This window comes from Macrobrachium nipponense, chromosome 3 (genome assembly GCF_015104395.2).
Source record: "Macrobrachium nipponense isolate FS-2020 chromosome 3, ASM1510439v2, whole genome shotgun sequence".
NCBI classification, from domain to species: Eukaryota; Metazoa; Arthropoda; class Malacostraca; order Decapoda; family Palaemonidae; genus Macrobrachium; species Macrobrachium nipponense.
The window spans coordinates 91077757-91104968 of NC_087202.1; the positions used below are offsets into that span (position 1 = coordinate 91077757).

Here is a 27212-nt window from a genome sequence, read left to right on the forward strand (position 1 = left end):
TGTCATTCATCGGACTGCACGGCTAATTCATCATCATCATCTTTAATCAACATTCATCACTGGTGAGTACCCGGTTTACATATGTTGTACTAGCGTAAAACAATTGTTTAATGTTCATACAAATTTTGTTCTTTCTCTCTATCGTTTGTGATTTCACATACATTTGTTTCCCTTGTAAAAAGAAAATGGATGTCTCAAATAGTAACAGTATGAAAGAAAACTTGCATGACTGAATACTTATGGGGGACTGAATTATTTTCACATACGTAACTAGTCATGCAGTACGTACATAATACGTAGTACGTATTTATGTATAACCATAAAATGTAAGATTTACTTTAAAACAGTATTAATAATATTTCAAAGATTAATATGAACCATAATAGGATGTTTTAGTATGTATATTTGATGAAGGATGGTCTTTTAGCTACTTTGGTGTTTGCATGTTAAGGATAGCTACGTTTTAGAGGTATTTTTGGAGGGGGTTCCAAACATTCGCGGATTCTAACTATTTGCGGGGGGTTCTGGTACGCATCCCCCGCGAATACGGGGGGACCACTGTACTTTTTTTTTTTTTTTTTTTTTTTACAAACTTCTTCACCACTTTCATCTTTCTGTTTTTTTAGTATCACTTGGTTCTTCCTTTTTGCTTACTACTCCTACTAAAGGCCTCCTCTAAAAAAAACTATCCAAGGAAGATTGCTTCTGCCTACTTTTGACAATGTTCCTGAAACAACTCAAGCAAACGTCATCGAACTGTGCAAGCATACGACCTGTGTAAGCCTTTTCGGGGTGTCTCTTTTCTACGAATGATTGCACCTTATGAAAAGCAGCTAGAGCATTTTTAATTTCTGCCGTTGTCATAGTCCTCGTCCTCCTCCTCGCCACTGCTAGAGAACTCCTCTTGAACAACGTTATGTTGCATGGCCTCCAACTCCTTCAGGTCATCCGTCGAAAGCTCCTCTTGGTGCTCATCGAGAAGGTCATTGGTGTCGTCCTCATCGACGACCAGCCCCATGGATTTGCTGAGTGCAACGATCTCGTCAAGATTTGGTTGCAAAACAGTTTCAGGATCGTCAACTGTTTCTGAATCTGCAGCACCAGCTTTGCTCACGTCGAATCCCTTGAAGTCTCGGGCAGATATGGCATCAGGCCAGAGTTTCCTCCACGAGGAATTCAAGGTTCGCCCTCGAAACCTTCCTGACCCAAAGGCTTGGTCGATGGAGTCAGATGCATATGACGATGTCGAAATGCTCCTTCCAAAATTGACGCAAGGTGAGGTTTGTGGTATCGGCGATGTCGAAACATCTCTTGAAAAGATGTTTCGTATACAGCTTCTTGAAGTTCGGTATCACTTGCTGGTCCATGGGCTGGAGGAGAGGGGTGGTGTTAGGCAGAAGATAAAGAACCTTGATGAAGGAATAATCCGCTAGGATATCTTCCTCGAGGCCAGGAGGGTGGCCAGGGGCATTGTCCAACAACAGCAGACATTTCAGAGGGAGGCACCTCTCTTCCAAGAATTTTTTCACTGTTGGGCCGAAACACAGATTTACCCAGTCGGTGAACAAATGCTTCGTTACCCAGGCTTTCGCATTAGCCCTCCACATCACCGGAAGCTTCTCCTTTAGCACTTTGTGGGCCTTGAAGGCTCGAGGAGTCTCGGAATGATAGACAAGTAGGGGCTTCACCTTACAATCCCCACTGGCGTTCGAACAAAGTGCGAGCGTAAGCCTGTCTTTCATAGGCTTATGCCCAGGTAGCTTCTTCTCTTCCTGCGTGATGTACGTCTGACGAGGCAATTTTTTTTCCAAAAAAGGCCAGTCTCATCACAGCTGAAGACTTGCTGAGAACTGTAGCCTTCGTTGATCATCATCTCGTCGAACGTCTTTTTTAAAGGCTTTGGCCGCTTTCGTGTCCGAGCTGGCCACCTCCCCATGCTGCACCACTGAATGGATGCCAGTCCGTTTACGGAATTTCTCGAACCACCCATGCGAAGCCTTGAAGTCTGGGGTTGGCGTTGATGTCCCTTCTCCTCCGTTGTCTTTGGCCTGGGCAATCAAATCGCCAAAAATAGCGCTGGCCTTGTGGCAGATTGCCGTCTCGGTTATCGTATCGCCAGCGATTTCTTTGTCTTTTATCCAGACAAGAAGAAGCCTTTCCATTTCATCGTGCATGTGGGTCCTCTTGCAGGACAAAATAGTGACGCCCTTGGAAGGTGTAGCTGCTTTGATGACATCCTTCTGCTTAAGGATGGTGCCTATTGTCAACAGATTTCAGCTGTATACCAGCTTCATACTTCTTGGTAATCTCCATCTTTGTCTCCAAAGAGACCATCCTCTTCTTTCCGTGAATTTCAACTTTCTTGGGACCCATGACAACGTATATACTGTACGTAATTATGTTATGTAGTACATATACGTATGTAGTAAAGTTCTCACACAACACGATAAAGTATACTACAACGAAATCACTAACGAATTTACGTTATCAAACGAAATCGTTAGAATGAATGAATACCGCATGCTTATGATACCGACAATGCCGTACAGTGGCCGAAGAAGCACGCCACTACGTAGATGCATCATGGGAGGGATGCTGACCAATAGGAGAGAAGGATCTCATGGCAGTGACTAGCATCAGGAACCAATGGGAGAGTGGGAGGATGGTGGCGAGTCTACTCAGTTGGCGGCGCGCAAGTTTCAAAATTGTTATCGGTGGTCCGGGCGAATCTCGGACTTTACAGCAACAACCTTTCGTATCTTGAGCAATTTTCATATGTAGAGCTGTAAAATTTTTCGTATTTGCTTTCGTATCTCGAGTTTTTCGTAAGTTGTGCCTTTCGTATCTTGAGGTGCCACTGTACCCAAATGCAAATTTTTATGATCAAATAAATCATATGGATACATTCCTACTATTCAAGTTAGCTTACATTTTCATGTCAAAATCAGCAACTGAAATTCACAATAAACAAAATAATAACAATTGGCTGACCCCCAGATGGACTGTCTATAACCACTGTATCCCACCAGGTGGCACTTGAATGTTTATGTGGTCACAAACCTTCATGATTACCAACTAAGATGTGGGGAGGCTTGGTGGGTTTCCCCGTTAGCAGTGGGTATCAATAGGATATTTTCACCTTAACTTTTTGTATACGTACATGTATACTTACCAAGTAATTACTACATAGTTATAAGTTCCACTTGTATGGCAGCTTGAATTCAAAATTTTGCAGGTAAAATTTCAAACTACTGAATAAGTGACCAGTTATGCCCACTAGCGTGAGAATAGTAATGACTGTAAGCAAAAAGCTCAGTTTGTTCATGCCTTATGTCCATCAGTGGAGAGGAGGGTGGGCCCCAATTCTGTAGTCACTTGGTAAGTATGTGTATATAAGTACAGTAGTGCCTCAGGATACGAAATTAATCCGTTCCGAAGTGACCTTCGTAACCTGATTTTTTCATATCTTGAACTACGTTTTACATGTGAATTGCCCAGATTGTTCCAACCCCTACAAAAACACCACAGTAAATTTTATAATACAGCTAAATTGACCAATAAACAATGAAATACAACAATTTGGACCATTCAATACCTAACATAACCTTTATTGTAGTAGTACCTGTAAATAAAGTGTATTAGTGTACAGGGTACAAGAAATACTGTACGTACATATGTTGTAAAATGTGGAACCTTACCTTTCGAGTGAGGCGATGTCCAAAAGTGGCAGAAGAGGAGGAGGACAAATGGCAGAAAAAATGAACACTTAACTGTACAAAACATAAAAAAAATGGCAGAAAGCATTAACACTAATCTTCACGAAACACATTAACAAATGGCAGAAAACATTAACACTTAACTTGACAAAAACTTAAAATTAAATTTCTGATTTTTGCCTTTTTCTGATTTTTGCTTTTTTTTTTTTTTTACTTTTTTATGCTTTACATTTTTTTTTTTTTTTTTTTTTTTTACAAAATTTCAATTTCTTCACCACTTTCAATTTTCTGCTTTTTCGTATCACTTGGACCTTCCTGTTTGCTCACTACTAAAGGCCTCTTTAAAAAAATAACTATCCAAGGAAGATTCTTCTGCCTGCTCTTCAAAATGTTCCTGAAATGACTCAGGCAAACGTCATCGAACTGTGCAAGCATATGACACTGTGTAAGCCTTTTCGGGGTGTTTCTTTTCTACAAATGAATACACTTTACGAAACGCAGCTAAAGCATCCTTAATTTCTGCCGTTGTCATAGGGTCCTCCTCCTCCTCGCCGCTGCTAGAGAACTCTTCTTGAACGACGTTATGTTGCAGGGCCTCCAACTCCTTCAGGTCATCCGTCATAAGCTCCTCTTGGTGCTCCTCGAGTAGGTCATTGATGTCGTCCTCGTCGACAACCAGCTCCATGGACTTGCCGAGTGCAACGATCTCGTCAAGATCTGGTTGCGAAACAGTTTCAGGATTGTCAACTGTTTCTGAATCTGCATCAGCTTTGCCCACGTTGAATCCCTCGATGTCAAGGACGGATACAGCATCAGGGCAGAGTTTCCTCCACAAAGAATTCAAGGTTCGTCTCGAAACCTCCTGCAGAGCTTGATCGATGAGTCGGATGCATATCACGATATCGAAATGCTCCTTCCAAAATTTACGCAAGGTGAGGTTTGTGGTATCAGTGGTGTCAAAACATCTCTTGAAAAGATGATTTGTATACAGCTTCTTGAAGTTCAATATCCATGGGCTGGAGGTGATGGGTGGTGTTAGGCGTAAGATAAAGAACCTTGATAAAAGAATACTCTGCTAGGATATCTTCCTCAAGGCCAGGTGGGTAAGCAGGGGCATTGTCCAACAACAGCAGACACTTCAGAGGGAGGCGCTTCTCTTCCAAGAATTTCTTCACTGTCGGGCTGAAAAACAGATTTACCCACTCGGTGAACAAAAGTCTCGTTACCCAGGCTTTCGCATTAGCCCTCCACATCACCGGAAGCTTCTCCTTTAGCACTTTGTGGGCCTTGAAGGCTCGAGGAGTCTCGGAACGATAGACAAGTAGGAGCTCCACCTTACAATCCCCACTGGCATTGGAACAAAGTGCGAGCGTAAGCCTGTCTTTCATAAGCTTATGCCCGGGTAGCTTCTTCTCTTCCTCCGTGATATATGTCCAACGAGGCATTTTTTCCCCAAAAAAGGCCAGTCCTGTCACAGTTGAAGACTTGCTGAAAACTGTAGCCTTCCTTGATCGTCATCTTGTTGAACGTCTTAATAAAGGCTTCGGCCACTTTTGTGTCTGAGCTGGCAGGCTCCCCATGCCGCACCACCGAATGGATACCAGTCCGTTTACGGAATTTCTCGAACCACCCATGCGAAGCCTTGAAGTCTGGGGTTGCCATCGATATCCCTTCTCCTCCGTCGTCTTCAGCCTGGGCACTCAGATCACCAAAAATAGAGCTGGCCTTTGGCAGATTGCCATCTTGGTTATCGTATCGCCAGCGATTTCTTTGTCTTTAATCCATACAAGAAGCAGCCTCTCCATCTCATCATGCACATGGCTCCTCTTGTTGGACAAAATAGTCACGCCCTTAGAAGGTGAAACTGCTTTGATGGCTTCCTTCTGCTTAAGGAAGGATTTCGGGAATATTCCTTAGCGATCACACTCAACCACATGCCAGCTTCATACTTTTTGATTATCTCCATCTTTTTCTCCATTGAAAGCATCCTCTTCTTTCAGTGAACTTCAGCAACACTCTTAGGACCCATGGCTAATTAAGTTAATTAAGTTCACACACAACACGACAAAGTAACTTACTGCAAAGAAAGCGAAATCACTAACACGAATTTACGTTAACAAACAAAATCTATGTGAACGAACGAATTCCATGTGCGTATGATAATGCTGATGAGACGAAGTGGTCGAAGGACCCCTTTACGTAGAGGGATGATGGGACAGAAGCTGACCAATAGGAGAGCAGGATCTTATGGCAGTGACTAGCATCAGGACCAATGGGAGAGCAGGAGGATGGTGGCGAGTCTACTCAGTTGGCGGCGCGTGAGTTTTAAAATTATTCTAGTCGGTCGGGGCGAATCTCGGACTTTACCCTTTTGCAACCTGAATTATTTTTGTATACAGCAGCAAAAAAAATCTTCGTCTTTGCTTTCGTAACCTGGATTTTTTGTAAGTAGGGACTTTCATAGGTTCCACTGTATATACAAAAAGTTATATCATTATAAAAATAACTTAACAAGTAATTACACAGCTGATTCCACACAGGGCATGTAGTACGGTACGGTTCGATTTGTTTTTTCGTAATTCGTACCACACATTTTTACCGTACCGTAATTTCGTACAGTACCTAAAAATTCATACCGTACTGTACTAGTACGATATTTTATTGTACCGTAATTTCGTACTGTTTCCGTACCTACTTTTTTTTTACATTGCAGTTCATATAGACTTAACATGGCACTTTTACTACTACTACTACTACTACTACTACTACTACCATTACCACCACCGCCACTTCAAGAAGATTGGTGTTATGTATTACATTAATGATATAATACAATTTTATTTTGCTAAAGTTACAAAAGGAAAATGTTCAGTTATACAGTATAAGGCATTCATACAGTTTTATATGTTGCAGCGTAATAGCATTACAGCGTCAACAATATCCTCTTTTAGACCTAGTCTTAAATCATTACTGCCTCCGTAGCATAAAAGCAGAGTGCAGTGGCAGTCTTGTGGGCAGCAGTCAGCAGGCCTCAGTGTCCTCACGGCGTTAGTGTCCTAACCTGAGCAGCTGTAGTGTGCAGACCAAGTACTGACTGATGAATGATGATGAAGGGAGGAGTTAAAAATGCGTTGTCACGTGTGTCAAGGCTGGGTCAAGGGTAGCCGGTGGTAACTGGTAAGAGCAGAGGTCAAAACGGTCGCGGTAAAAGGTATTACCAGTTACCAACTCATTAAAAAGGGAAAATGGACCTTCTCACCTGAGCGATAAGCCGATGAGTAGGTGGGGTCCCTGCCCAGCCTTGCTGTGACGGCTGACGGGGCAAACCCCACTGGGATATGCTTTAATGAACACCCCAGTGAGAAGACCTCTGCTAATCCTTTATGGTCACACACCTGGTTGACTTGGGCGGTGAGTCACGTGACCCTGGGCGGTTGGGCGGCGGGGGCTTGGCTGCTTGCGACACCTATCTGAATTTGGTACGGAAATGGTACGATTAAGTACGAAAAAAAAAATCGTACTTTCGTACCGTACCGAACTCGAAGGAAAATATCGTACCGTACTTACATCCCAAAAAAAATCGTACCGTACCGTAATATCGTACCGAACTACATGCCCTGATTCCACATTGACAGAAGGTGGGAGACAGACATATTCTACTCAAAAACATTGTTATAAATAAATTGAAATAGGAAAGTTGCTACCACTGAATACAATGCTTGTTGTTCCTTATCAATTTAGAGGGCTACTGGGATACGCCTTCTGGTTGTCTCTATTCTGCAGACAATCGAGCGATGATCTTGCAAATTATCGCGCAGCCTCTTGGAATTTGCAGACTGTCGCCTCTGATAGGTATCCTGAAGATTTGAAGACACCTTATACAGACTGAGGACTATACGGGACTGTTCGTAGCGGAAAGGAGAATATTGAAAGGATCCATAAGAGCTACAAAATCCTTTAAAGAGAAATTAAAGCTTGTGAGCATGCGCATGGAGCTCATCATCAGGAGCTGAGAAGAAGGTTGAGAGTATTACAGCTCTTTATCAAAATCAAGGACAAGAAAGGACAATCCAACTACCCTTGTCCAAACCAGGTAGCACTGGCCAACCAACCTAGGCAATGACTTGTTCCTGATTCCACTAATGACAAATCAGACACTGGATAAAACCTTTGGTAAAGATAGATCCGTCAAAATACTAGAGGGAGAAACGCCAAGGACGCAAGCTTTCTCGGCTCTCAACAAAAAAAAGTCACTCCTGAAGTAAATCCTCGACCATAAAGGTGAGGGCTGTTGGAATCTAGTGACTGATCCAAGCTCGAAGAAGCAGAAACTTTGGGACATGCATGATGTAGCTGTTTGTATGTTCTAGGTACTGTGTTTCAATTCTGTTGGGTCCAGGTGGGCAAAGACCCCAAGCCAGGTAAGGGCACAGAGCTCTAAGTAAGGTTTGGTTGCGTTAGGTTAGATAGGTTGTAGCCAGTGCTGAAGCACATATCCAAACAGATCTTTAGTCATCACAATAAGCACGTTGGGACATGCATGATGTGGCTGTTTGTATAGAGAGTGGTAGATCAGTCTGCAATCAAGGTGGGTATAAGAAAGGAGGTGATTGTATCTGTAATTGACATAAAGCATTATGTAATTACTCCAAGCCTGACTGATGGAAATTTGTCTGCTAGCAGATGAAGACGTCATACTGCAGAAATATTTTTTGGAAAACTAGAAAATGTACAAATTTCCTTATGTTTTTCGGATTTATGTGGCACAAGGCACCATAATTTAGCTATGTTAAAATGTCAACATTGTGCCACCATAATTTAGCTATGTTAAAATGTCAACATAGTTAAAAGACCGCCTTCCCACTTTGACTACTGAAAGATGACGAGCATGGTATAAAGGGGAGGAGCTTAGTGATGTCACTCATAGCTAGCCAATCAGGGTAAAGTAGATTTAAATTACAGCTTTTTCTTTATCTTGTCAGTATCAGGAATGCAACAAAAAATCTAAACTTTCCTTCAAGCTTGCAAAGCTATTTATATTACAGCTTAACTTAAAAACAAACTGGTAAAAATCATATTTTGCTCAATGGGGATGAGAGTACCTCTTTCTCTAGATACCTTGTCAGCAATAACAAGTAATGTGTCTAATGTCACAGTTACACCAGGGTAGGCTAGCTGAATGCTGTAACCTCTTATATGAGTGGCAGGTCAGCCATTATGAAAGTTATGGACATTGTATACCTTTGTGTGTTTCTTCCCATCCAAAAACCCTGGTTTTCGAAAGGGTCCTCCTTTCCCTTTATTTACCCTTTTGAAGTTTTCCTATTACTTTTTTTTATCACTATTTCTTGGCAAAAAATGTGATAAATAGCACTAATTATGTCCCCAATACCTTATAAACAAATGCAGTTTTCATTACGGTTTTTACTTCTTTATTTTTTCATAAACGTATGCATCCCATGGCTGTTCAAGTTTCTTATGTAAAACTCTTACTTTGGTAAGAGTTTAGAGGTCTTGGTGTGCTGTGTACAGAGAGCACAACTCTCACTGATGTGAATGCGACAAATTTTCTGGAAGTGTTCGGAGGGTGGTGGAATAATGAAGTGTGTTATGGCCCGATCATTTACCCTAACTGCCTAACCACCTAGTTTGAAAGTTTAATAGTTAACTGGATAACCACCTTGTTGAAAAGTTTTGCAACTGTTTCCAGCTTCGCTGAAAGTTTTTCAGGTTAATCTAAGCAATAGTGGCATGTCAAGCATTTCTTTGGAGACTGGCTTTTTCTATAGTATTTTCATTACTATTTGAGAATTTAACATTGTTTTTTGGTGGTGAACTGTAATTAACCTGTAATTAACCTTATGAGCTCTACCCTATGGTAAGAGGGGGAACCCATTGGGAAAGGGGTTATGGGTGGGGTAAATCACCTGATGGAAGGTTGTGGCATGTTATTAGGGTATTTCCTGGTTATATTTGTGACATTTAGAATATGAAATACAAGCCGAAACAGATGACGAATAAACCAAGAATGTGGCCATTTCACATGCAAATTTCATGTACTACTACTACTTTACTGAATGCTACCGTGCTTGCATCATGTTTTAGGGGAGCTTTTGGTTCACACACCAACTTCTAAATGAGGGAAATGGTAGGAAGTTTTTTTTTTTTTTTTTTTTTTTTTTTTGGGGGGGGTGGGGGGGGGACCAATGAACATGTATCCAACCAATCATGTTACAACTATTAACCTACATTACCTTAGGACTGAGTGAAGAAATTGGGGGGATTCACGCACTTAGTTAATACGTATATACCGTAGGCCTTTCTCTCCTTTTTTTATAATCGTGTGGTATTTCTTCAGTCTTTCATTTCTAATCTGTTTCTCTTAGTTTTTGCTTATTATGTGCATTTATGTATGTGTTCTCACTACATGATTTTACTCTAACTATATAACTTACAATATCACCTTACAATTCAGGACAGGACCTTAAGAATGCCTATGGGTAGGAGGAGAAGAGCTTTTAGGACATTCGATACCTTATTATCATTGACGTCAAATTGAGGGTTGTTTTGGGGGTGCATAGTTCATACATGATTAACCCTTAAACGCCGAGTGGACGTATTTTACGTTGACATTTTTTGTCTCTCGGTGGTGCCGACTGGACGTATTTTACGACAAAAGTTTTTTTTTAAATTCGCGGAAAAATACTTATAGGCCTACCAGCCGAAAACTCTTGAATCACGCGCCTTGGGGGATGCTAGGAGTTCACGGATCAAGGTGTTGTTTTGTTTACAATCGTTACGCAGGCGCGAATTTCTTTCTTGCCGCACTAAAAAGTATCGGTGACACATCTCGGAAATTATTTCGTCACTTTGACATAATTTTTGTACCATTATAAATTAGTCGTTACATGGAGTATTATATATGAAAATGTGGGCATTTTTATGTAGAATACAACAAAAAAATACTCATGATTGTAGCTTTTATCAGTTTTGAGATATTTTCATATAAATAATGATAAGCGCCAAAATTTCCAACCTTCGGTCAACTTTGGACTCTTACCGAAATGGTCGAAAAAAAAACGCAATTGTAAGGCTAAAACATCTTCTTATATTTTAGTAATATTCAATCATTTACCTTCATTTTGCAGCAAATTGGAAGTCTCTAGCATAATATTTCGATTTATGGTGAATTTATGAAAAAAAAATAACATTTTCTTTACGTCCGCGCGGTAACTCTTTCGAAAAAAATCATACATGCAATTGTGGTAATGTTTGCACCATTTTAAAATTAGCTGTTACAGAGAGTTTTATATATGGAAAAGTGCACAATTTCATGCACAATACAAATAAAAACAATCCATGGTTGTAGCTTTTATCAGTTTTGAAATATTTTCATATAAAAAATGATAAGTGACAAATTTTCAACCTTCGGTCAACTTTGACTCTACAGAAATGGTCGAAAAACGCAATTGTAAGCTAAAACTCTTATATTCTAGTAATATTCAATCATTTACCTTCATTTTGCAACAAATTGGAAGTCTCTAGTACAATATTTCGATTTATAGTGAATTTATGAAAAAAATTACATTTTCTTTACGTCCGCGCGGTAATTCTTCCGAAAAAATCATACGTGTGATTGTGGTAATGTTTGCACCATTTTAAATTAGCCGTTACATAAAGTTTTATATATGAAAATGTGCGCAATTTCATTTAGAATACAACAAAAATAATTGAAGGTTGTAGCTTTTCTCATTTTTGAAATATTTGCATATTAATCACGATAAATAGAAAAAAAAACCACGTTCGGTCAAATTTGACTCTACCGAAATGGTCTAAAAACGCAATTGTAAGCTAAAACTCTTACAGTCTAGTAATATTCTGTCATTTATCTTCATCTTGAAACAAATTCGAAGTCTCTAGCACAATATTTAGATTTATGGTGAATTTAAAAAAAAACTTTCCTTCCCTCTCCCTCCGCGCGAGGATTCTCCGCCACAAATCTCCGAAATGCGTGTCGCATTCTCGGTATATTTGCTCCGTTTCATATTAGGCATTTCATAGAGTTTATATGAAAATGTGCGCTATTTCATGTAGAATAAAACGAAAAATATTTGAAGGTCGTAGCTTTTCTAATTTTCGAAATAATTGCATATAAAAAAATATATATAAAAATATTCGACATTCGGTCAACTTTAACTCGTCCGAAATGGTCGAAAACTGCAATTGTAAGCTAATACTCTTACAGTATAGTAATATTCAATCATTTGTCTTCATTTTTAAAGAAATTGGAAGTCTCTAGGACAATGTTTAGATTTATGGTGAATTTGAAAAAAAATAGTTTGTTTACATCCGCGCGTTACGAACTTCATGCATTATTTTGTGATAATATTTTCTGTGTTGCTTTTATTGTTTTACAATGTGTTGTATACCAAAATGATCGCAATTTAGTGTACATTACAACGAAAAAAAAATTAACTCGTTAACTTTAACCGTTTTGCGCTTAGCATGATTTGAATACAATTATGTATGAAATTTTGTTTTTGCGCTATCATATATCGCATTATTTATATATGATAATGATAATTTTTTTCATTTCTGATGGTTGCATACTAAACTTAAGGCAATGACAAAAAAAGGAGCCAAAAATGAACTCTTAATCTTGAAAACTAAGCGCGCTGTGATTTTTTGAAAAAAATATTTTTTCCGCTTCTGTGCTCACTCCGAGACTGCCTCGGCACACGGAAGATGATTTTTAATATACCCCTTCGGCGTTTAAGGGTTAATACATGATTTCTACAAGTCACTCCCTTCTCTTTCTATGGTTACAGTCCATCTATTTTCATTGCACCATTTTACAACCAACACATTAGTACTCGCTCATAACAAGTTATGTCTTTTTTAGTTACCTTATTCATTTCATATAACATTTACATTCATATATTTGATGCCATTTGTTTACAAATACTATTGATTTTTTCTTTTAAATTACCATCAAAATTTCATGATGGCCTTTTTGTTAATTTTCATATGATAGGCAACCTTTATTTTAGCTTTTGTTTATAGGTTGGTCCACAAACCAAAGCTCAGTAAACAATAGCTAAATGGTTTGGATTGATATTTGAACAAAAAGTATTTGGAAAGAATGGAATAGCAAAAAAAAAAAAAAAAATTCAGACTTTTATCAAACAGGAAACAATGAAGAATCAGAGCAGGACCTATAATAGGCTATATCATTGTGTCATATATGTATTAGTTAGTAGGATTCTATTATTTTCATGTAAATTAGATATTTTTATGTTGGGTTTTTTTTTTGAGTGAATGATCTTGGGATTTCCTGAAAATCTCATTGACAACCCTGCTATAGTCTTGCCACCGCGACGAGACCTCTCTGGCATGGCTTTTAAAGATCTGCCCTGTTGTCAATTTTACAAAAACAACTGACACATGTGTGACAGACCTTTGAATGTCTTTGAGACAAACCTTGAGGCTATAATTATAAGATTATAGGGGGTTTTCATTTCCAGGTACCTACTTTAATCTCCTTCCTATTCCGCCCAGCTCTCGATCTCTCTCCCTTCTTAATCTTACAGCTGCCCAAGCAAGAGCTATTTTATGGGATAACACAGGCCCTCCATTTGTGTTTTCATCTAGAAAATACCTATTTATTTTGTATATGACTGCCTTTTCTCGACTGTGAAGTTGATGTCTATCCATGGCTGTGAGATGACTAGGAATGACTTGTAGGTCAGTGTCAAAGTCACTTTACACTTCAGTCAGCCCAAAACTTTGTTGCCATATTGTATTCAAGCAATATTCAGTCATTGTTTCCTATCCATCATTTTGTCAGAGAGACAGAAAGAGAGAGATAAATTAAGATATTTGTAGAAAGGAGAAATCCCTCCAGACATATACCCCGACCACCAAAAGTGACCCCTGGAGAGAATCTAAGCGGCTTATCCATGGATTGAAACGCACGTGGAGCTATTTGAAATACTGGCAACAGCACCAAAATGAGATGCCATGTTGACAAAAAATCTGATCCAGTTTCTTGTTATTGCATAAAAAAACTTTATCAATCGTGAACCCATGTAACTGGTTTAGAATTCTGTGTAACAGAAAAGATGATGTTTGATATCTGTATGGGGAGAAATGGTTTCTCCTCTTTGTTGTTGTTATAAATTTGGCAGATATGCAGAGATTAAAACACATGGGAGGACCCAAACAGCCCTGCCAGAGCGGTCTGGTCATTTTAGAAATACTATAATTAATAGTTCCAGAGATATGGTTAATAAATGTACCAACTATTTTTTAATAATAATAATAATAATATAATAATAATAATAATAATAATAATAATAATAATAATATTCCATTTAGTATTTTCTGAAAGACCACAGTTTCTATCCATTTCACACATTCTCCTGAAAAAAAAAAAAAAAAAAAAATATATATATATATATATATATACGTATATATACATATATTCTCCGGATTCGTGGATCTTTTTCTGGACCATATCTAACCATTATTTGCGGTGAATTCGCCTATTCGCGGGATTTTCCAATGATAAATAATCACTAATTAGTATATTTTGATGTTATTTTCATGCCTAAATACATTTTTATGATACAAAAACAATTTACTGATTTTAAAATATTAATATTGATCAATACTGTATTAGCAAGTTTAATAAGATTAAATTATATCACATAATAACTAATAATTCTCTCTCTCTCCCTTACAGGGATGTATGCTTTTTGTGTGATAAATGATTTACTAATTTTCTAATATTAATATTAATGTAAAGAACAATTACTTCAAGAAAGAAAAATACTACATTGAATTAGTAAGATTTTAGTTTATAAATTTTAAAAATTATGTAAGAATGAAGGAAATCCCAGTCTTCACGCATCTTTCTTTTTAACTCCAGGTCTCTCTCTCTCTCTCTCTCTCTCTCTCTCTCTCTCCTCTCTCTCTCTCTACTGAGATGAGAGATTTTTAAGGTACACTATGTATATGTTTAATAATATTTTCATATGATAATAGTAATATTGATAATAATGATGATAATGATGATGATAATAATAATAATAATAACTGTGATTACAAAAATCATAAGTGAAAAAAGTATTTTTGTAAATTTTACAAATACTATGAAAATCTCTCTCTCTCTCTCCTCTCTCTCTCTCTCTCTCTCCTCTCTCTAAATCTTATCTCTCTCGCTCTCTCTCTCTCATCTCTTTCTCTCTCCTCTTCTCTCTCTCTCTCTCTCCTCTCTCTCTTACTGAAATGTATGTTTTTGGATGATAAATGATTTAATAACTTTCAAATATCAACATTAATGTAAACAGCAATATCAATTCATTAAAGAAAATACTAAAGTGAATTAGCATGATTTTAGTTTATAAATATAAAATTATGTAAGAATGAAAGAAAATGCATTTTACCCCGCATCTTTGAACTCCAGGTAGCCAAGCAGAGTTGGCTGGGGTCCAACAACTGTTGCCTTCTCAATGATCGCAAATTTCTCTCTCTCTCTCTCTCTCTCTCTTTTCTTTTACTGAGATGAGAATTTCTATGGTACATTGTATGTTTATTAATATTTTCGCATAATGATAATAATAGTAATATAATTAATTTCAAAATTCATGTTATAGTATTTTATAAAACTACAATAATCTATCCATTTCAGTCTTTTACATAAGGATACCCTCTCTCTCTCTCTCTCTCTCTCTCGCCACACGAGATAGTATGTCTTAGTGGTAACTCTCGCCCTCTGTTTGGGCTGGAAATGTATGTATAAGTGTATCTTTGAGGACATTACTACATTTTATGGTAAAATAATAATATACAGCACTAGTTTACAAATAATATTTAGTTTCGTGAGATTAAACAGTAACAATACCATCTCTCTCTCTCTCTTACTTACGTATGTTTATTTGTTTTGTAGTATAAATAAATGATTTACCTTATAACTAATTTTCAAATATTAATAAGATTAATTAAAAATAGCCATTCCAGTACTTATCCACGTGGAGGAAGGTGGGCGGGGGAGTATATGACAGTTTGATATACGTATTGGCGGAGGGGAAGGAGTCAGAGTTTAGGAGTTATTCTCTCTCTCTCTCTCTCATTATTATTCTCTCTGTCTCAGAAATAATTCATAATTTCACTCTTGATGGTCAGATATATGATGTTGCCATTCACTGGTCTCTCTCTCTCTCTCTCTCTCTCTCTCTCTCTCTCTCTCTCTCTCTCTCTCTCTCTCTCTCTCTCTCTCTCTCTCATTGGCTGTAGGCATATATTTTTAGTGGTAAAATGTTTAAGATGACTTTGAAATGATATTAATAATATAACCTCAAAGATTAATACAGTAATAGGTTAGTAATTTTAGGTATATTTGAAGTAGGATGTTATCAAAGAAATACATTTGGTATCTGAACTTTCAAGATAGGCTATGACATGTACATTTTTAATGGTGGTTCTAACTATTTGCGGGTTTTAACTATTCACGGGGGTGTCTGGCACACATCCCCCGCGAATACGGGGGGAACACTGCATATATACATATATCAAGCTACAATGTCCTTTAATATCTAATTCGCTCTACCTCAGAATTAATATATTTACATGTATGCTTACCCGAAGGGAATTTTTTCTAGATAATAGATTTGCCTGGACCTGGGTGCAAACCCATGAATCCTTTCAAATCCAGGAACGTCAATGAAGCTTTTACCTACTACACCACCAGTGGTGTAGTAGGTAAAAGCTTCACTGACGTTCCTGAATTTGACGGCTCCATGGTTTGCGCAAGGTCCAGGCAGGTCTATTATCAAGAAAAAATTCCCCTTCGGTTAAGCATATATGAAAATATATTAATTCCGAGGTAGAGCGAATTAGATATAAAGGACATTGTAGCTCATATATTGGTATATAAATCACGGAAATGTGATAGACTTTTATATATATATATACAGAGGTCCCCCCGTATTCGCGAGGGATGCGTACCAGACCCCCTCGTGAATAGTTAGAACCCGCAAATGTTTGGAACCCCTATAAAAATGCTAAAAACAGCCTATTTTGTTAGTTAAAACTCAAGAAAAACCCCACTAAATACTTTCCTACATGATTTTTTTAATAGTTTTATCACAAAAAGTGCATTTTATGATGAAATTCATAAAAAAAAAAACAGGAATTTGTGGATATTTATCATAGAAAAATACAGCGAATGCGCGAATTTTCCGCGAATAATGCAGGGAAACGTTCCCGAGAGAAATCCGCGAATGTGTGAGTCCGCGAATACGGGGGGTCCACTGTATATGTATATATGTATATATATATATTATATATATATTATATATATATATATATATATATATAATATATATTTATACACATATATATATACTATATATATATATATATTATATATATATATTATATAATATATATATATATTATATATGTACGTATGTGTATATATATATATATATGTATGTATGTATGTATGTATGTATGTGTATATATATATATATATATATATATATATATATATATATATATATATATATATATATACATACTACTGATCTATTATTCTCGTAATAAAAGAACAAGAAGGTCCCCGACATTTATAGGTACAAATGTGTTGCCATATTTTTATTCTTTCTGTTTGGTTTGTATCATGCTTTTACATTGCATGGAACCAATGGTTATTCAGCAACGGGACCAACGGCTTTACGTGACTTCCGAACCACGTATTCTGTGATTTATGAAACTGTGCTTCAATACAACTTTTATAGTTGACTCAATGATTATCACATATAACAGTATACAAGAGAATATCTTATCACTATCGATGTTTCATTTCTTATCACCATAAAAATATTTAAAATACAAATTTCATTGTTATTCTCGAGCTAAGATAGTCATGTTACTCTTGTCCCAAGCTACTCTCTCAAGCTATTAAACAATTACTCTCCTAAGCTGCTCTCTCTCTCTCTCTCTCTCTCTCTCTCTCTCTCTCTCTCTCTCTCTCTCTCTCTCTCTCTCTCTCTCTCTCACAATGAAATATGAATTACTGTATCATAATATCATAAACTATTATGTACAAGTTAAAAATAATAATAATTCCATTATTAATTAGTTTCTTTTAGCAAACAATTGTTTTCCAAATAATTCTTCGGTATAACGTCCATCAGCTGATTCTAAACGTAAACAAAAGACAAAAATAGGTTTTTATTACTGTATTTTGCTGTTTATACAATGATATTATAGTTGGGTGCTGTAATCATTACAGTAATACATGTTTTCTTATCATAAATATGTTCATTCACGAAATAGATATACTATGTACTTTTAGTTTGGTGCAGCAGCCAAATCATGAAAATAGAAAGGAATTGTTAGGTATTATACTTTTGTTTGCTGATCTGATGAAGGGGAAATTGAAGATAGGAAAGAATAACTTTGAAACTGTCTTGAATTTAGTTTAAGGTGATAGTTGAAGACATATTTGGTGCTTGAACTAAAGTAGGCAGTTATAAACATTGAAATAGTGGTCTTGGGTGGGTTACTTATTAAAGTACTAGGGAGTTTAAAGCAATTTTTGAGGAGGGTATGAGGGGGTACCAGGATAACACGGGTATTTACATAATTGACAACACTGATAAACAATTGAAGAGCACAAAACGCCGCAAAGAATGCCGTAGTCCCCTTGTTAAGTACAAATAAGTATTGGTTAGAGAACGGTTTACGATTATTGTGATTTAGCACAGGAAATGGGAAGTTTGTTGACACAAGCAGCTCTGCAAACATTGAGATGGTGTCAATCTTCTAAACTTTTTGATTTGTAAGTAAAAATTTCGAAAGCGTTTTGGGGTAGTGTGCACTGTGTTGGCCACACCTTTCATTACCCTCTGTTTAAATCTTAAAATATGGCCTTAATTTCTAACTTTAGAGAAAAAACTTACTTCAAAATGAGAGTAGAGGTCTTAAGCTCCTGTTATCACCACCAACAACTCATGACTGATGACCATCTCCGGTGCCAGGATGTGTTAAAGTACTTTCTCGGAGGGTGGCCAAAAACCGCGGTGGTCGGTGAGTTGGCCAGTCCACTCAGTTGTTTACCCTATGGCGCTTTCATATATCACATTATGTTGACGAATCTTCAATCTTTTGAATGGTATGCTTGAAGATGTAATTGTATTGTTGTTTCACCAATTAAATAATCAAGTGAATACGGCCGAGCCATGCGATGACTATGGATCGACTGCGGTTGTTTGCCCTGTAGGATATACTAAGGTCAACAACCGTGTGGACTGGCCAACTTACCGACTACCACGGCTAGGCCACCCTGCGAAAAAGTACTTTGGTTTAACACATTCCTGACACTGGAGATGGTCATCAGTCACGAGTTGTTGGCGGTGAGAGAAGGAGCTGAAGACCTCTACTCTCCTTTCGAAGTATTTTCTCCAAAATTAGAAATTAAGGCCATATACTTTAAGATTTAAACATAGGGTAATGAAAAGGGTGGCCAACGCAGTGCCCACAACCCCAAAATGCTTTTGAAGTTTTTACTTACGATTAAAAATATTTAGAAGATTGACGCCATCTCGGTGTTTGCAGAGTCGCTTGTGTCAACAAAATTCCCATTTCCTATGTTAAATCCACACACCACTTGTACCCATAGACGCTGGGGCACTTTCATCACAACAATCGTAACCCCGACCTCTTACCAGCACTTATTTGTACTTATTCAAGGGGGACTACGGCATTCTTGCGGCGTTTTGCGCTCTTCAATTGTCTATCAGTGTTGTCAATTGGTATATGTTTACCCTCCAAACTTACACAAAACCGGGGAAATAAGTTAAATTAGCGTACCTAGATTTGTAGTATAGGGTAAAACATCACAGCAGGCCAAACAGGCCACCTACATTCAACGCTTGCCACCCTCCTAAAAATTACATTATAACGCGTCCTGACACCGGAGATGGGCATCAGTCGCGACTTGTTGTTGGTGAGAAACGGAGCTAAAGACCTCTACTCTCCTTTCGAAGTAAGTATTTTCTCCAAAGTTAGAAATTAAGGCCAAATTTTAAGATTTAAAACAGAGGGTAGTGAAAAAAGGGTGGCTTACGGCAGTGGAAATCCCACCAAAACGCTTTAGAAACTTTTTACTACAACTAAAAATGTTTCGAAGATTGACGCCCATCTTGATGTTTACGGAGTCGCTTGTGTCAACAAACTTCCCATTTCCTGTGCTAAATCTGCACACCACTTGTACCCATAGACGCTGGGGCACTTTCATCACAACAATCGTAAACCAACCTCTTACCAGCACTTATTCAAGGGGACTACGGCATTCTTTGCGGCGTTTTGCGCTCTTCAATTGTTTATCAGTGTTGTCAATTGGTAATGTGTTTACCCCTCCAAACTAGGTATACTTACTTACAAAACCGGGGAAATAAGTGAAATTAGCGTATCTATTTTGTATTATATATACGTACATATTACAGCAAATTTTATCAGTACTGCATTACTATGACAACTAGAATCATCGAAACAGTTTGTAAATGCATCGGCGTATATATGACGCTCCACTAGATTGGCAACGATGAGTCATTTTTCCTCACGTCGTCTGCTCGTAAGTATACATCCGAAACATTTGTAATTTTTGGGGGTTAATTTGGTTGCAAAAAAGGGATAATAGACATGAATTAAATAAACATTTTGAAGTAAAGTTAATTGTTTACTTTACTCAATATTTAGTTTAAGGGAATAAAGCTTTGCATCTCATAATCAGTGTTGTCGTCTGCTGCTCGTAACTGTGTTTGCGGAGTGAGTGCTTAGGAACCAGGAACCACAGCGTGGTTCAATTGCACTGTGGAGTGAATTAAGACCAAAATGTGTATAATTACAATCAAATAAGCACTGTGGAGTTTCAGTTGTGATGGCAGTAAGGATAAAAACCACAGATTACAAGGTAAGAATGAATTCAGTTCCAACCATAACCCCGGGAATAACAAGTTTCATACTTTCACTAATATAGGCAACAAAATGTTGTTTTATTGTGCTGATTACAACTGCAATCTTGAGTAAGATCAATAAACGTTACATATATACGCTAACATTGTTCAAATGAGTGCTGGGAAGGCTGGGGAAAGATGGTGGCCGTCACTGATGAGAACCGTCCATGCAAAACATGGCCGCCATATTGGATTTCAAAACTGCCTTGAAAACATATTTTACGAAGAGCTCACATGCTTATTTTAGTTTGTATGGGGCTTTCATATATCACATTATGTTGACGAAACTTCAGTCTTTTAAATAGTATGCTTAGAGTTGCAATTGTATTCTTGTTTCACCAATTAAATATCGAGTGAATAAGGCCCGTCCACCGTGATGAGGGTTGGCCTGCGTGATGTTCTACCCTATAAACATATTACAGCAATTTTATCATTACTGCACTACTATGACAACTAGAATTCATGGAAACAATTTGTAAATGCATCGGCGTATGTGTGACGTTCCACTAGATTGGCAACGATGAGTCATTTTTCCTTGGCAATCGTACTGCTCGTAAAGTAGTAGGCTATACATCCAAAATATTTGTAATTTTTCGGGATTAATTTAGTTGCAAAAAAGGGATAATAGACATGAATTAAATAAACATTTTGAAGTAAAGTTAAATTAAATAATGAGTAAAGTACACAATTAAGGGAATAAAGCTTTGCTCCTCATATCAGTGTTGTCGTCTGCTGCTCGTAACTGTGTTTACGGAGTGAGTACTTAGATAAGAACCAGGAACAGCAACGTGGTTCAAGTGCAATGTGGAGTAAATTAAGACCAAAATGTGTATAATAACAATCAAATAAGCACTGTGGAGTTTCAGTTGTGATATCAGTAAGGATAAAACCACCGATTATAGGGTAAAACATCACAGCAGGCCAAACAGGCCACCTACAATCGAACGCTTGCCACCCTCCGAAAAAGTACATTATAACGCGTCCTGACACCGGAGATGGGCATCAGTCGCGACTTCTTGTTGGTGAGAAACGGAGCTAAAGACCTCTACTCTCCTTTCGAAGTAAGTATTTTCTCCAAAGTTAGAAATTAAGGCCAAATTTTAAGATTTAAACAGAGGGTACTGAAAAATGGCGCCACGGCAGTGGAAATCTCACCAAAAGACGCTTTAGAAATTTTTACTTACAACTAAAAAATGTTTCGAAGATTGACGCCATCTCGATGTTTACGGTAGTCGCTTTGTGTCAACAAACTTTCCATTTCCTGTGATAAATCCGTACACCACTTGTACCCACAGACGCTGGAGCACTTTTATCACAACAATCGAAACACGATTTCTCACCAACAACAAGCCAGGAGTAAACAGCTGTTTTGGTAGAAGATGACGAGAAGCGTGCTCTTAGCTAATTTTTAAATAAGTAGTAAAACATCAATATTTTACATATTTATGATGATTAATTTGAAAATATTTGTTATTGAAAAAGTAACTTGACTCTGACTCAAATTTAAGTAATTATTTTTCTGAATTAGAACGTTCTTTTAAGTTCTATATTATGACGTCACGACATCTTGACTTTCGTACCTATTGTAAATAATTGCTATACTCAACTGTCATTGCAGAACAGTTTACCAGTTATTCATGCAGATCGTTATCAGCTATACATGTAATTGTTATAATCGTAATGCGCATATATATCTTTATTATTTTACTTTTTGGATATATGAAGATGTTTTACTGCTGGATTATCGCCGTAGTGTGACGCAATCGTTTTCGGTCCATGGGCCTCTGTCTGTTTTCGCACCATAAGAAATTATGGGGCCGATTTGCAATGACCAGAAAGTCGTTAAAAGAGGAAAAGTTAGCATTGAGGGGCATATGTTTTGACTGAGAAAAATACAAATTTATTCAATAGCTAGCTTGTAAAATACTTGGTTATAAAAACTTGAATGACAACTATGCAGCATGTCTACTATGGGTTTCAGAGACAGTGCAAGCACGTTTTTGGGCAATACCTATTTCTGTAACGAACACTCGTAACAGAACGAGATTTTGCTATAGTGCATTACACCCAGTGCCGTAATTTATAAGGGTATCGTGAATCACTAATCGTAAAGAATAACGACACTTGTCCTTGTACCAAGAGACAAAAACTCCATTATGCAGAAATGGATACGAACACGCGTATAAAGCTCCACCTACCCTCCCCCCCCGCCATCCCTTTTCTTCGTTCGTTCCTCCGCCTTCCTTTCTCTCTCTCTCTGTTGCCATTCGGTATGTGTTGGACCCTCCAAACTGGGTTTATTAAGACTACACACAAAACGTTGAAATTGGTGAAATTAGGCTATGTATTGGAAGTATATATACATAAATATTAAAGCAATTTTATCATTATTGCATTACTATGACAACTAGAATTCATGGAAACAGTTTGATAATATAATGGAACGGCGTATGTGTGAAGCCTCCACTAATGTGGCAACGATGATTTGCATTCTTAGCATGCAAACATTAAAGGTTACATTTATGAAATATCTGTAATTTTTTTTCGGGGGTAATTTGGTTGCAAAAAAGGGATACTATACATGAATTAAATCAAAATTTTAAAATAACAAAGTAAATTTAAACTAAATAACGAGTAAAGTAAACAGTTTAGGGAATAAAATTTGCAGTTTCGTCGTCTGCTGTTCGTAATTGTGTTTATGGCGCGCGCTTAGAAACCAGAAACAGCAACGGGTTTAAAGTGCAATGTGGAGTGAACTGAGACCAAAATGTGATAATAACAATCAAATAAGCACTGTGGAGTTTCAGTTGTGATGGCAGTAAGGATAAAAACCGCCGATTACAAGGTAAGAATGAATTCAGTTCAACCCATAACCCCGGAAATAACAAGTTTCATACTTTCACTAATATAGGCAGGTAGTCTGCATATTCGTTGGGCAGGCCTCGTAACCCCTTCTGTCCGGGCCGACAATCCCTCCGCCAAGGTAAGTAGTTCCATCCGAAACAGCTGACCGAAAAAACAGCTGACGACCTCGTGTGCCCCGATGCGCGACCCCAAGGCCGACCCAAGAAGCCATGCGACCTTCCCAGTCGCTTCTTGGTGTCCTTCCCGAAACATGGCTCGTCCTCTCTGCCCTCCCGCGACCTCGCGCTATCCCACTCACGAAGAGTTTGCTGCGCTCAATCCGGTCCCTTTCCTTGATTGATGCTATATGTAATGACGAAAGTCATGTTAATATTTTTAATGAAAAGTGCCTTATTGGCGATTTCAGCGGTCAGTGTAATAAGTGTGATGAAGGCACATTCGCCCTGATCAAGCATGGCGAAACATTCGAACCGTCCGAATTGTCTGACGATTCCGATTTCCAGCTTTAGTTCTACCCGTCCGACTTGTCTGCCGATTTCCGATTTCGACTCCCCGATTTGCAACCCAACAAAGGTAAGTCCGGTTTTATACTTTTTTTTTTTTTTTTTTTTTTTTTTTTTTTTTTTCAGATCATACGACCTTGCTCGATTCAATTATCTGTATTTTTTTTCTAAGTAGGCCAACGAAAAGTGTTAGTCCACCCGTTCTAACTCGGCTTAGGTGGGTTCGTTTCGTTACGGTCATTTTTAGTTAGGTACGTTCGTTTTTTTTTCTATGTAACCACAGCCGTTATCAATGTAAATGCGTTTATTTTAATTATTTTGTCCAAATTAAGCACGCCATGTGTTTCGAGCAAACAACGTGGCCGTGACTTTAACCAATGTATTCTTGGAAATATTCATTTTGTTTAGTTATCAGTAAGGATATACGGGTGTCATCCATATGTATGGACAAATTAATTGGTTAGATATTTATAATTGGTAACTTAACTACACAGGGGGGTCGAGGGGGGCGAAGCCCCCCACCGGCCAGGTAAGGGACATGCAGACTTAGTTTGGTTAGGTAGGTTCCATTGGTTAGGTAGCAATCACTGTTAATATACTATACTGGGGGGTCCAGGGGGGCGAAGCCCCCCGGCCCAGGCCCCCCGGTAAGGACGTGGACACTAACTATGGTTAAGGTTGGTTTTGGTTCCTTTGGTAGGTAGCAACGCTTTAATATACTATACTGGGGTCCAGGGGGGCGAAGCCCCCCGGCCAGGTAAGGGCACGCGGCCTAAGTTTGGTTAGGTTGGTTCGTTTGGTTACGATCACCGGAGCTCCTACAGTTTTGTTGGAACAGGAGCTCCTACAGTTTAGTTGGAACAGGAGCTCCTACAGTTTAGTTGGAACAGGAGCTCCTACAGTTTAGTTGGAACAGGAGCTCCTACAGTTTAGTTGGCCACGTGTTCCGTCTGCCAGGGTTTCGTGGTTTTCCTTTTTCATTTTCGTCGTCTGCCTCTCTCCCCACCCAAAAAAACCCCGGCCCGGTTTCCCAATCGGTCCCCCCCCCCTTACCCCCACCGTTTTTCATTTACTTTTTACCAAAACTCGTGTGTTCTTCCCCACCCAAAAAACCCCGGTTCCCAATAGGGTCCCCCATTACCGTTTTTTTAGGTTTTCGGTTTTCCAACACTACACATGTTTTCAAAACTAGCGCCAAACCAATCGGCCGCCATCTTGTTTGTATTCATCCGCCGATGCTCGGGCAGAAAGTACTCTGGGCACACGAATCTGCAGGCGCTCCATATAGGCACAAAAATGTTGTTTTATTGTGCTGATTACAAACTGCAATCTTGAGTAAGATCAATAAACGTTACATACATAGCGCTAACCATTGTTCAAATGAGTGCTGGGAAGGCTGGGGAAGATGGTGGCCGTCACTGATGAGAACCGTCCATGCAAAACGTAGCCGCCATATTGGATTTCAAAACTGCCTTGAAAACATATTTTACGAAGAGCTCACATGCTTATTTTAGTTCGTATGGGGCTTTCATATATCACAATATGTTGACGAAACTTCAGTCTTTTAAATGGTATGCTTAGAGTTGCAAGTTGTATTCATGTTTTTCACAATTAAATATCGAGTGAATAAGACCCGTCCACCGTGATGAGGGTTGGCCTGTCGTGATATTCTACCCTATATACGCTAACATGTTCAAATGAGTGCTGGGAAGGCTGGGGAAAGATGGTGGCCCGTCACTGTTGAGAACCGTCCATGCAAACGTAGCCGCCATATTGGATTTCAAAACTGCCTTGAAAACATATTTTACGAAGAGCTCACATGCTTATTTTAGTTCGTATGGGGCTTTCATATATCACATTATGTTGACGAAACTTCAGTCTTTTAAATGGTATGCTTAGAGTTGCAATTGTATTCTTGTTTCACCAATTAAATATTGAGTGAATAAGACCCGTCCACCGTGATGAGGGTTGGCCTGCCGTGATGTTCTACCCTACAAGGTAAAAATGAATTACGTTCAAACCATGACCCCGAGAATAAAAAGTTACATACTTCACTAATATAGGCAACAAAATGTTTTATTGAGCTGATCACAACTGTAACCTTGAGTAAGATCAATAAGCGTTACATAGGCTATACTATACGCTAATATTGTTCAAATGAGTGCTTGGAAGGCTGGGAAAGATGGTGGATTGTCCGTGGTTAGACCGGTCAGCCAAAAGATAGCCGCCATATTGGACTTCAAAACTGCCTTAAAAACATACCATTTTGCGAAGAGCTCGCATGCTTATATATTTCAGTTCGTATGGGGCTTTCATATATCACATTATGTTGACGAAACTTCAATCTTTTGAATGGTATGCTTACAGTTGTGATTGTATTCTTGTTTCACCGATTAAATATCGAGTGAATAAGGCCTGGCCAGCGTGATAACGATGGATCGTCCGCGGTTGTTCACCCTACCTAGGTATTACTAATTCCCTACCGTAAGAATTTACCATTAAGATGTAACAAAGTTTTTTCTTACATTCGGTAAATACAGTAAACATAAAAGAATTGAAAGCAGCACAGACTATGATACCTACTTTTCTTGTCTCTCTTTGACTTGGGCATCGTAATGGAGTCCGCTGGTCTACTCTTGGGTTAGGTATTACACAACGTAGATGGGTCAAAAAAGCTTCCCTTTACTTATGAAGTTTAGGTGATTTTTCTTCTCGTACTTCAAGTTCAGCGGCTTTGCTATTTTCAGCTGTACTGTGTGTAAATACGATACCTCTAGATCGCGAATACTAATTTTCGAAAATTCTCGACACGTGCCGACTGCAGTAGTAGTAGTAGTAGTAGCAGTATGATGAAACATATGAAACGGCTCCTTTGTAGGGTTGCCAGGTTGCTCTCACCAAAATATGCCAAATGCCTCACAAAAATATGCCAAATTATGCCAAACTCCTCTAACACCCATATATATTCCCGAAAAAAAACTACAAACAAAAGTAAGATTTACGCATTACCATACAAATTATACAAATAAATTGTCAACTCACCAAATTTCTAAAATGGGACAGCAATAACACAATCAAAGTCTTCATTCGTATAGTCATCATTT

At 38.2% G+C, this 27212-nt stretch overlaps 1 pseudogene; it reads right to left on the reverse strand.

Moving 5' to 3' along the window:
* The window catches only part of LOC135221885 (mRNA turnover protein 4 homolog), a 113581-nt pseudogene extending 86629 nt beyond the window's left edge, over positions 1–26952 (reverse strand).
* Between the last annotated feature and the right edge of the window lie 260 nt (positions 26953–27212).